Source organism: Scyliorhinus canicula, chromosome 1 (genome assembly GCF_902713615.1).
Source record: "Scyliorhinus canicula chromosome 1, sScyCan1.1, whole genome shotgun sequence".
In the NCBI taxonomy this organism is placed as follows: domain Eukaryota; kingdom Metazoa; phylum Chordata; class Chondrichthyes; order Carcharhiniformes; family Scyliorhinidae; genus Scyliorhinus; species Scyliorhinus canicula.
The window spans coordinates 263,372,844-263,384,170 of NC_052146.1; the positions used below are offsets into that span (position 1 = coordinate 263,372,844).

At 48.0% G+C, this 11,327-nt stretch overlaps 1 long non-coding RNA gene across 1 annotated transcript; it reads right to left on the minus strand.

Annotated features, from left to right (window-relative positions):
- Nucleotides 1–212: 212 nt before the first annotated feature.
- LOC119978020 lies at nt 213–10,831 on the minus strand. Its single transcript, XR_005463350.1, has 3 exons — nt 10,688–10,831; nt 6,012–6,057; nt 213–297 (listed from the first exon to the last, which is right to left on the minus strand). It is a non-coding gene; the product is annotated as an uncharacterized LOC119978020 (long non-coding RNA).
- Nucleotides 10,832–11,327: the final 496 nt, after the last annotated feature.

An 11,327-nucleotide genomic window follows, 5' to 3' on the forward strand; every position in this document is an offset into this window, starting at 1 on the left:
TTGTAATGATAGTCCAGATCCAGTTCTCAAACATATTAGACAATAATTAATGTACTCCTATTGAGTTTATTACAGCAACCATATTGAGGGCAATGCTGGAAATACCAATTAATAACATGGGCCTAAGGTTTAGCTTTGGTTAGCGGAGGAAGAAAGCAGCTCGTCAGCTCACATACAGTACCTGTGGGTTAACCCCTCTATCGCCAAACCTTCACTTTCTTACTTCACTTGATCATTATTCAATGCTCATGAGATCTTGGTAAAGTGCCGGTGCGATTATTGCAGAAAAGACCCAAGCTAAAAATAATGGGGAGAGATGAAAAAAAAATTGATCAAAACTTTTTAGTGCTTTGCCACTAAATGTATTATCTATTGATAATCCAGCCAAGTGTGAAGAATTGTATAACCTAAGACAACCTCAGTTTAAGTATGTCAACGACAATCAGGGATGGGCAACAAATGTTGGACTAGCCAGTGAAGCCCACATCCCGTAAAAATGAATTTAAAAGAGTTGTTTATAGTCGGAACAAATCATTGTTCTTATAAGTTAACTGGCAGAGCCAATTCTTTAAGTTATTATAATATCTGAAAAACCTTTTTGAAGTGAAACAAGATTTTTCTTTACTTGGGGAAAACAGAAAGAAGCTGGGTGGGATTCTCCATCCCGCCGCACCCGTTTTCTGGTTCAGCGCTCCCCATCCGGAAGCGGGATTCTCCATCCCGCCGCACCCGTTTTCTGGTTCTGCGCTCCCCCGCTGGAAGCGGGATTCTCCATCCCGCCGCACCCGTTTTCTGGTTCTGAACTCCCCATCCGGAAGCGGGACTCTCCATCCCGCCGCACCTGTTTTCTGGTTCTGAACTCCCCATCCGGAAGCGGGATTCTCCATCCCGCCGCACCCGTTTTCTGGTTCTGCGCTCCCCCGCCGGAAGCGGGATTCTCCATCCCGCCGCACCCGTTTTCTGGTTCTGCACTCCCCCACCGGAAGCGGGATTCTCCATCCCGCCACACCCGTTTTCTGGTTCTGCGCTCCCCCACCGGAAGCGGGATTCTCCATCCCGCCGCACCCGTTTTCTGGTTCTGCACTCCCCATCCGGAAGCGGGATTCTCCATCCCGCCACACCCGTTTTCTGGTTCTGAACTCCCCTGCCGGAAGCGGGATTCTCCATCCCGCCGCACCCGTTTTCTGGTCCTGCACTCCCCCGCCGGAAGCGGGATTCTCCATCCCGCCGCACCCGTTTTCTGGTTCTGCACTCCCCCGCTGGAAGCGGGATTCTCCATCCCGCCACACCCGTTTTCTGGTTCTGAACTCCCCATCCGGAAGCGGGATTCTCCATCCCGCCGCACCCGTTTTCTGGTTCTGCACTCCCCCGCTGGAAGCGGGATTCTCCATCCCGCCACACCCGTTTTCTGGTTCTGAACTCCCCATCCGGAAGCGGGATTCTCCATCCCGCCGCACCCGTTTTCTGGTTCTGCGCTCCCCCACCGGAAGCGGGATTCTCCATCCCGCCACACCCGTTTTCTGGTTCTGCGCTCCTCCGCCGGAAGCGGGATTCTCCATCCCGCCACACCCGTTTTCTGGTTCTGCGCTCCCCCGCCGGAAGCGGGATTCTCCGTCCCGGGAGCCGGCCAATGGGGTTTCCCATTGTGGTCACCCCTACGCCATCAGGAAATCCACGGACATGAGTTCGCTGCCGGCGAAATGGAGGACCCCGCCGTCGGAGAATCCAGCCCGCTGTATTCCTTCAGAAAAGCAGCGGCAGCTACAAATAAATGCAGTGGACCATTATTTTTGGAAAGTAGGGAAGGGAAAGTTAAAAAGGAGCAGGGGACTTATCCACTTCCTCCCTGCCCTGACCTCGCTGACTGCAGGTGGCAAAGGCACTTGATCGCACTGAAGTTCCATTCAAGCTTGTAGATCTGACATCAAAGCTATTAACAGAGGCTGAACTGCCATTTGAACCCGTGACCTGAGCAGGGGAGCTGAGAAAGATCTCCCAAAGCTCAAAACTACCATCAGCAGCCAAGAAGCCCAATTAGGCAAGTACTCTTCTCGGCCCTACAGGGAGACTGAGCCTCTCCTATTCTGGACTTACTCTCCTTTTCCTTTCAGGTTCCTGCTGTTAGAGGTGAAAATATTCACGCAAAGGCCTGAGGATGAGTAAAGAAGCAGTTTATTAAATCAGAATTCTGGGAGAAAGGCCTGAGGCTCCGTAGCCTATTGACAGCACTCTTTCTCACTTGAGCTAAGGCTCACATGGTTTAATATACAGATTCAAGGGGTGAAATTAGTTGTATTCTCATTTACATACAATCAATCAACTATATTCGCATCACAATTCATTACACGTAGTCAATCAATTTTCGTAGCTTCCCAGTTATCACATATATGGTTAAAGTGGGTGTTGTCTTACCTGCCCCCAACTTCATACAGAAGTCATTCAAAACTAACACAAGGATATGTCCTGTCTACAGCTGGGGACCTTGATCTATTATGGATACATTGCATTCCTTGTTCTGTGAAACTGTTATCAGCAGCTGTTGAGATATGCCCTGTAAGTACCCACGCTTAGTTCTCATGAGGTAGTTTACACAGTTTGTAACTTATTGTTCAGGAAAGTGGCTTGTTCAGCCATTTTGTGTCTTTAGTATTGCTTTAATAGCTAACAGCCATTTTGTGTCCTTTCTGATATTAACAACATTGTGTATACACTATCTATTTCTACAAATTGCCCCTTCTAAACAGGCATCTAAGCCGATGAGTATCTTTTGTCTCATCAGAACTATTCAAAAGTAATATAGAAGCACAAATGTAGTTACAGAGCCACCTATAAAATTTATATCATAGTCCAGTATCAGAAAATGTCCCCCAACACTGCAATTCTATTTTAATGTCTGAGCAGCACGTTGGACAGGAGGTCAACCAGTTGAAAGCAAATGAAGACCGGCCATTAAAATTGACCAGGTTACCCAGCTGCTACAATCAGAGTGGTTACATCTCTCACTTTGCCCAGTGTCCAGCTCTCTATCTATTTCCAAATAAAAAGTTTGGGTGCGATTTAATGGCCGGGTTATGCTCGAGGGAGAGGTTGGGGTGGGCCACCCCGGAAGGGCCGGTATCATCAGATGGAGATTCTGCGGGAAAATTGACATGTGGTCGGTGGGAGAGAAGAATCATTCTGTCGGGCATGAACAACTCACGTGTGACAGGTTATCTGGGTGGCGGCTGGTAGAGCCTCACCTCTGCCCATATGCCAGCCTCAAAGTCGGTGATGCTCCCTGAGCTGACGGCCGCTGCCACTTCCTCCCAGGCGACATTGGCTGCCCTGTGGCTGACCCTCAATGCACCCCAGGGAAACAGGGCATCCCTTCTGTTGGCTGGGAGCTGGCTTTTGCGGTCCTGTCGAATCACCCGGAACATCATTTGTGGCATGAAGCCCATGGGGCCTCGTTAAGTGAGCCAATTAGCGTTTGATACCAGTGATGGCCTCGCTGGGCTGAGTGTCGGGAAGCTCACGGCAGTTCCCGCTTGCTACCATGCCAAGAAACATTTCCGTTAAATCATGCCCTTCATTTAGGTATAGAATGTATCTCTCCCTTTTCATTTTGATCTAAGAAATTGGGGGTTTTTCCAAGTAATGGCCCAAACCTTCCATTCCCCAGGGGATGTACCCCAGGGGTAACCCAGTAGATGTGCTGCGGGACCCGCACGGAAGCCTCCAGGCAAGGACTGCATGGGAATTGCCTGGGAGGTTTCAGTATCCGATGGGTGATTACCCAGCATCCAAAACCTAGGACTTGGCTTCTCACTCTGCAACTAGATTTTCGACTTTCTGACCCAAAGACCACAATCAGTAACAACGCCGCCTCCACAATAGTCCTTAATACCGAGGGCCCGCAAGGCTGCATACTTAGCCTCCAACTATACTCCCTACACACACATGACTGTGTGGCAAAATTTGGCTCCAACTCCATCGACAAGTTTGTTGATGACATGACCCCAGTAGATCGGATCTTGAACAACGATGAGTCAGAATACAGGAGGGAGGTAGAGAACGTAGTGGAGTGGTGTAATGACAACAATCTCTCCCTTAATGCCAGCAAAGCTAAACAGCTGGTCATTGACTTTAGGAAGCAAAGTACTGTACATAACCCTGTCTGCCTCAACAGGACCGAGGTGGAGATGGTTGACAGGTTAAAATTCCTCGGTGTACACATCACCAAAAATCTGTCCCACAGTGACGCTACGACCAAGAAAGTACAACAGCGCTTATACTTCCTCAGTAAACTAAGGAAATTTGGCATGTCCACATCAACTCTTACCAACTTTTACAGGTACATCATAGAAAGCATCCTATCTGGCTGCATCACAGCCTGGTATGGCAACTGCTCGGCCCAAGACCACAAGAAATTTCAGAGAGTCGTGAACACCGCCCAGTCCATCACACGAACCTGCCTCCCATCCATTGACTCTATCTACACCTCCAGTTGCCTTGGGAAAGCGGGCAGCATAATCAAAGACCCCTCCCACCCGGCTTATTCACTCTTCCAACTTCTTCCATCAGGCAAGAGATACAAAAGTCTGAGAACTCACATGATGTGCAGGTTAGGTGGATTGGCCATGCTAAATTGCCCGTAGTGTCCTAAAAAGTAAGGTTGAGGGGGGGTTGTTTGGGTTACGGGTATAGGGTGGATACGTGGGTTTGAGTAGGGTGATCATTGCTCGGTACAACATCGAGGGCCGAAGGGCCTGTTCTGTGCTGTACTGTTCTATGTTCTATGTTCTATGAATACATTCAAAAACAGCTTCTTCCCCGCTGTTACCAGACTCCTAAATGACCCTCTTATGGACTGACCCAATCAATACGACACTCCTGTATACTTCACCCGATGCCGGTGTTCATGTATTTACATTGTGGACCTTGTGTTGCCCTATTATGTATTTTCTTTTCATGTTCTAAATGATCTGGTTGAGCTGCTCGCAGAAAAATACTGGATGGGATTCTCCGACCCTCCGCTGAGTCGGAGAATCCCCGGGGCGCCGCACGAATCGCACCACGCCGCTCCGACACCAGGACGTGATTCTCCGCAGAACGGAGAATCGGTGCCATTGGCGCCGGTCGGGGGCCGCTCTATGCGGCCCTCCTGCTCGATTGTCCGGCCTGGATGGACCGAGCAGCCGCAGCAAAAAAAACCTGAGTCCCACCAGTGCCATTCTAACATGCTCTGAGCTGGCAGGACATCTGTGTTGAAGGGTCAAAGGATGGCCTGTGAGGGGGGGGGGTCCAACCCTGACCATTGTGGCCTGGCCCGCAATCAGGGCCCACCAATCGGTGGGCCGGCCTCTCGGGCTCGGAACCTAATTTTTTCCGCGCCGGCTCCTGTAGCCCTACGTCATTTGGCGTTGGGGCTGGCGTGGTGAAGAAAGCCACTGCGCATGAGCGAGTTGGTGCCACTGCGCATGCACGGTTCCCGTGGCGCCCAGTTGATGCCAGGGTCAGTAGCTGGAGCGGTGTGGGCCGTTCCAGCGCGGTGCTGGCCCCCTGCGGGCCGGAGAATGGGGCGCCGGATGGCCTGTTGACGCCGGAGTAAAACACTCCCGTTTTTACGCCGGCGTCAGCACTTAGCCACCCGATGGGAGCATCCTGCCCACTTTTCCTGTACTTCGGTGCACGTGGCAATAAATAAATCCAAATCCATCTGGAACCATCTAAAACTCCAACGCTGCTGCCCTGCACTGTGAGGAGTCCGGGTCTGCTGCGCTGCACATTTGTCACTGAGCCCAGGTCGGAAGTTCAGGCAAGAAATGTGCAGCTCCAGATTATAAAGGTAAGTAAAAGGAATGAGGTGGCAATCTGGCAGTGACTGCCAATCCACGGAAGATCTGGATCAATTATTAATCGAAAATATTGGCAGACCTGATTTTAACTTATTTAAAATCCACCCACTTACACAGAGTTAAAATTGGGCCCACTCTCTGCCTGACTCACTCTAACCTTCAGTGAATACTTACATTGTTAATAAGAGAACGTTATCACAAGGAAGTACATTCAGTCCTCCTGCAAACATATTAGAACATATGGAATAAGAAAAGGTTACTTGGTTCATGCAGTCACCAATAGGTTGTGCTCATTATTCATTGCCAAGGTCTTTCCCAAATAACCCAGCCAATAGTACAAATTCCAACTAGATTAAATGCTATGAACCTTTTCCTGACCCTAGAAGGCGTTGAATGAAAATTCTAGGATATTGGTTGCATTAGACAGAGGGCACTTCCATGCCCCAGCAGAACTGAAACAATAGTGTTTCTTATACTAGCTTATCACCTAGGTATATAATTAATCCTTATTGTGGTGGTTTGAAAATTAAGTCTGCAGGCCTCAGAGGTTCAAACAAACAAAGAGCTTTATTAGAAGATATTAACACTACAAGTTGCAATGTTAGACTGCCCAGTGCTGCCTTGAACTGCCCCTGTTCCAATGTAAAGCTGCTCATGAGGAAACACTAGAAATACCAGGAATGCACAACATTTTTCTCTCCTTTTGAATCAAAGGTTCCTGACACAATAAATGGTATGACATTAACAATCAATACGTCAGACGTGTCAGAGGCCGTCATTCTCTGTGTGGTTGTTGGCGAACCTCAGGTCTCTGCCTTTTAGTGCTTGCTGCCACCTCTGGTGTCTTTGGCTTGGTTTGGATGTCGTCCGTGGTCACTTTGACCGGAGTCGACATATTGATTGGAGGTTGACGCAGTGTCTGGTTCTCCACAATGGGCGGGAATAAAATTGCAATGTCTCGCGAGAGTTGTTGCGAGTTGGGTAGATCCCGGAAGCAGGGTCTCTCGGCTTCTATCAACCACGTTGCACCACAGCGTGCTGCTTTTTGGGTGCAGCGTGCCGTTCGATTGTGCCCGCAATGCTTGGCCTTGTTCTCCCATCGTACGACCTGATCCTGCTCCTTTTTCCTCGGACAATTTCTTTTGTCTTGGATGGTTTTAGAAAATTGAATGCTGTGCGTAGCTGATGCCGAACCATTAGCGATGCTGGAGAAACTTGGGTAGTTGAGTGCACAGTATTCCTATACGTGAGCAGGAATCGACTCAAGCATTTAGACAATTAACCTTGTCCTCTATTTACCTTCAATGAATGTTTCATTATCTGCACAAAACATTCTACCAGACTATTTGTGGTAGAATAATAAGGAGCAGATTTGATGTGTTGAATTCCGCTCCCCTTTAAGTAATGTGCAAATTCATTCGAAACGTGCTGCAGTCCGTTATCGTTCAGTTGTTCAGAGTAACCAAATCTGCTGAAGATTTCACCCAGTTTCTCAATTGGTTTCACTGCTGAGGTTGTCTTCAAGATGGCAAATTCAGGCCATTTTCGAATGAGCATTGACTAGGATGAGAAACAAAAACCCTTTGAACGGTCCAGCATCATCAACATGTGCCCGTTGCCAGAGCTCTTCTGGCCATTCCCACAGGTGTAATGAAGCTAATGGCGGCAGGCTCCACATCTTTGTGCAAGGTGAACACATTCTCTCCTTCTCCTCGATTTTGGCACCTAGCCCCGACCTCCAAAAATAGCTTCTGGCTATCTCCTCCATCTTTACAATACCAAAGTGGCCTTTGTGTTATTGATTTAATACAAGTTTTTTTAGTAGTGGTGGACTCTCACTCCCCAAAGGAGATCCTGCCTGTGCGGATTATTCAGGTCTTTCAGTGGAATATGGCTTTAACTCAGGGTTTGCTTCTAAAGTCTTTCCTCAAAGCACCATTTCCATAACCTCTGACAGTCCTGGATCATTGCTGGTGTTCATCTTAACTTGTCCTTGCGAGCCTGCCTTCAGTTCAGCTAGTCTCAGGCAGGCTCAGTTGTAAGTCGATCAAAGCCACAGTTGCAGCTCCATGAGTGTGACCTACTTGTTCAAAGCAGAAGAAGATGTTTCCACACAAACTGCTTATCGACAAACTATTTGTAAGGATAGTCGGGAGAGTCCATTCATATTCCCAGGAAGGTTTGAAAGATGATACTCAAAATATATTTAGAGTATCCAGTTCTTCTTTTTTCCAATTAGGGGCCAATCCAGCTACCCTGCATATCTTTGGGTTCTGGAGGTGGGGCCCACGCAGACAGGGGGAGAATGTGCAAATTCCACATGGACAGGTGCGGGATCGACCCCGCGCCCTTGGCACCCATGAAAGATGATACTTAATTGTGTACCTGTATGCTGACAAGAGCACTTAATCGTGTACGTGTATGCCGACAAGAGCAATGTCCACCTCTGCATCTGGCTGGCAATTGATGGAATCGCGGTGCGAGGTCCAGGAATCATTGTTAGTAGACGATGGTCCGTCAATAAAGTTGAATTTCCTCCCATATCGGAATTGGTGGGAAGATGCCAAAAATTATTCCTATGTCTTCTTTCTTCGCCTGTGCGTAATTGCTACCGGCTGATTCAAGGTCCAGGACGTGACGGCTATCGGCTTCTCTTTATCTGTTGGCATCATGTAGGAAGCCACCGCACCAACTCCATTGGGTGATGCGTCACATGCCACTTACAGGGGTAAATTTGGTTCAAAATGTGTCAGGACTTCTGACTTGAGTAGCGCCTCTTTGGCTTGCAAGAATGCTCTCTCACATTGACCCACCCACTCCCACTTTATATTTTGACACAGTAAATTGTGCAAAGATTTTAGAATAGTAGCCAGATTAGGGACAAACATTTTGTAGTAGTTTAGTAAGCCTAAGAAAGATCAACGTTGGTTCACATTCTGATATGCGGGTGCCTCGGTAATGCCTTGACTTTCGGAGGCGATTTATGCGGTCTCTTGATGTCGATGACACGTCCCAGTTATTCGACTGAAGATTGGAAAAATTCACATTTGTCTCCATCATAGTATCTACAGTGCAGAAGGAGGCCATTCGGCCCATCGAGTCTGCACCGGCCCTTAGAAAATGCACCCCAATTAAGCCCACGCCTCCACCCTATCCCCAAATTTATCAGGGCAGCACAGTAGAACAGTGGTTAGCACAGTTGCTTCACAGCGTCAGGGACCCAGGTTAAATTCCAGCCTTGGATAACTGACTGTTTGGAGTTTATACATTCTCGCCATGTCTGCATGGGTTTCCTCCCACAGTCCAAGGTTGTGCACGTTAGGTGGATTGGCCATGTCCAAATATGTGCAGGTTATGTGGGGTTATGGGGATGGGGTGGGTGAGTGGGCCTGTGTTGGGTGCTCTTTCAGGAGGGTCGGTGCAGACCCTTGAAATCAGCAAGTAAATCTTTCACCAGCTGTCACACCACACTCTTTGCAAATTGAAACAATTGTAAGAAGATCCAAGCACTTGTAGAATTATAGCAACAGCCAGAAGAAATCAACCAGAAACTACCTCAGGGGCCTCGCGGTAGCATGGTGGTTAGCATCAATGCTTCACAGCTCCAGTGATCCCAGGTTCGATTCCCGGCTGGGTCACTGTCTGTGTGGAGTCTGCACGTCCTCCCCGTTTGTGCGTGGGTTTCCTCCGGGTGCTCCGGTTTCCTCCCACAGTCCAAAGATGTGCGGGTTAGGTGGATTGGCCATGATAAATTGCCCGTAGTGTAAGGTTAAGGGGGGGTTGTTGGGTTACCGGGTATACGGGTTACGTGGGTTTAAGTAGGGTGATCATTGCTCGGCACAACATCGAGGGCCGAAGGGCCTGTTCTGTGCTGTACTGTTCTATGTTCTATGTACCTGTAGGTAGATGATAATCCCAACAAATGGTGCAGGTTGTAGGACTTTCCTGCCGCTGCATATGTGTTCAGCTGTGCAAGGTTAGAGACGGTGTTAGTCGGAGCATTGAGCTCCACAATGACATGTTGTTTGACATTCGCATGTGGACATTCATTGTATTTGCGCTGACAGCTGTACCAATATGGCTTCCATCACAAGTCGTGGCCGACCTCATCAAACCGATAATTCACAACTTCCAGGGTATGCTTTCTATGTGGGTGTTTGACAAAGGTAATGGGAGTGATGCAAGCTACTGCAGGATGTTCCTTGGCTGGCATTCTCTTATTGCAGGTTGACAATGGGCTTTCAAAGCTTTCAGTCTCTCAAAACTGATGAAGCATAGTCACTTTAAGAAACGCAGCATCCAATTTGTGCACAGTCAGTCCCACCAGCAGCAACATGAAAAACACATGCTGCAGCAGGTCAAGGATGTGGCTCACGCCATCTTCTCAAGCCCAGGGATTGGGATGGGCAATTAATGCTGGCTCTGCCAGAGATGCCTGTGTCTGATGAATGAATAAAATAAGATCGTCAGATCTTGGCACTGGTGCAGGATCAAGTGCCAGTTTTCTACGCTCTCTAACTCCAACACAATGGGATGCAATTCCCATCACTAATTTTTGTTAATTTACCCTATTGCCCAGTCTACTGATGGATGACAGATCATACAATGTCAAGAGGAATATCAGAGGTTTGAAAGCAGACAAGAATTTTCTTGAAAAGCTTTGGTGATCCACATTTAAGCCTAAATCAACATGTCAATGATTTCCAGATTTGTAGCAACACCATAAATGAGGGGGAAAAAGTACATCAGCCAGTTCTCAACCTCTCTAAACACAGGTACTCAAGGCAAACTGGCCAGGGCAGTATTAGTAATCAAAACTGTTCCCTTATAAAATCAGTTTGACATTTTACCTTCATGGGTCTCACTGCAACTTTGAATGCATTCTAATGGCGTTACTCGTGGTGATCCTTTGTCCCCAGAGTATCCTGTGAAAAGTCTTCCCGTAGTAAACAGATTGTATTTTCAGCTGTCAGATGCACGCGCAGCTGCTAATATGCCAGGGCTAGAGCTGTTTGCTTGTGGTTCCAATCTGTGTAATATAATCACAATATGGCGAAGCAGCTATATTGATTTCTGCTCAAGATGAGCACATCCTGAACAGCTGAGACCAGCCTCTCACAATCGTAGACCAGGCCTGCTTTACTGCTGGAATTAAACGGGGATTAAATCCTGGAGACAGCTGCCTCAAAGCACCAGAGAGTGAGAGGAAAAAGGGAGAGCTGGAGCAGGAGGTACAAGCAGGTTTCCTCAGCTCAGTCAATTTCAGCAGGCAGATTTACAGCAAGTGGTTAAGTTAGCGGTTTTATGTTGAACAATAAACACCTTGTTACAAGTATTAAACGGGCTGCAGAGATACAAAGCAAACTATTCCCACATACTGACCAGGTTTAATGCAGTCCGTTGTATCAGGATGTATATGGCAGCTGAGCTCACTTGATTCTGGGGCAGGGCCCTACATCAGCATCCCGGCGTACATGCCACAATTAAGGT